Below are 1,608 nucleotides of genomic sequence, written 5' to 3' on the forward strand. Positions count from 1 at the left end.
AATTTATTTAGTAAAACTTCTTAATACTCCTTAAATAGGTGGAATAATCACTGTAGAATCCCCATTTTCTTGAAAAACGGAGACAACAAAGGCTCTAAACCTCTTTCAACATCATCATATGTTAGTGCAGGATTCAACTATGCATTAAAAAAATATTTTCATTTTTTTTGAAATTTTCTCAAAATCTATGTGTTAACTAACCCCTACGATAATATTAAGTTTTTGGTAAATGCTTTATATACTGAAGCCTATAATCTTTAGCGTTATTTTAAAATTTGTAACCACATTCTAAATTTGTATCAATGTTATTTAAACTCTTTTTCATGATACGTGGACATCTTTCTAATTTTATCTCAATTAATTTTGTAAAACTTCATGCAATCCCTAAATTAATGGACTAACCATTATAAAATCGTTATTTTCTAGAGAAATATAGACAACAAAGGTTACAAGCCTCTTTGACCATCATCATATGTTAGTTTAGAATGCAACTATGCATTAAAATGATGTTATAATATTTTTGATTTTTTAAAATCTATGTAAAAACTCATACGAAATATTGAGTTTTACGTTAAATGCTATATATATACTGAAGCCTAAACATTTTAGTGTTGTTTTAATATTTGTAACCACATTATACATTTGTATTAAAGTATGTTAAACTCTCTTTCATGGTATATAGGAATCTTTATAATTTTTTATCAATTTATTTAGTAAAATATTCGTAATATTCTTTAAATAGGTGGAATACCCACTTTAAAATCGCTATTTTCTTGAAAAACGGAGACAACAAAGGCTTCAAACCTCTTTGAACATCATCATATGTTAGTGAAAGATGCAACTATGCATTAAAACAATATTATCAAAAAATTTGAAATTTTCTCAAAATCTATGTGTTAACTAACCCCTACGATAATATTAAGTTTTTGGTAAATGCTTTATATACTGAAGCCTATAATCTTTAGCGTTATTTTAAAACTTGTAACCACATTCTAAATTTGTATAAATGTTACTTAAACTCTCTTTCATGGTACATGGGCATCTTTCTATATTTATATCAATTAATTTTGTAAGACTTCATGTAATCCCTAAATTTGCGGACTAACCATTATAAAATCGTTATTTTCTAGAGAAACATAGACAACAAAGGTTCCAAGCCTCTTTGACAATCATCATATGTTAGTTTAGGATGCAACTATGGATTAAAAAAATATTGTCAAAAAATTTGAAATTTTCTCAAAATCAATGTGTTAACCCCTAAGAAAATATTGAGTTTTACGTTAAACGCTCTATATACTGAAGCCTAAACTTTTTAGTGTTGTTTTAAAATTTCTAACCACATTATCCATTTGTATTAATGTATGTTAAACTCTCTTTAATGTTATATGGGAATCGTTATAATTTTTTTATCAATTTATTTAGTAAAACTTTTTAATACTCCTTAAATTGGTGGAATAGTCACTGTAGAATCGCCATTTTCTTGAAAAACGGAGACAACAAAGGCTTCAAACCTCTTTGAACATCATCATATGTTAGTGAAAGATGCAACTATGCATTAAAACAATATTGTCAAAAAATTTGAAATTTTCTCAAAATCTATGTGTTAAC

The sequence above is a fragment of the Brassica oleracea genome, chromosome C2 (genome assembly GCF_000695525.1).
Source record: "Brassica oleracea var. oleracea cultivar TO1000 chromosome C2, BOL, whole genome shotgun sequence".
Classification (NCBI taxonomy): domain Eukaryota; kingdom Viridiplantae; phylum Streptophyta; class Magnoliopsida; order Brassicales; family Brassicaceae; genus Brassica; species Brassica oleracea.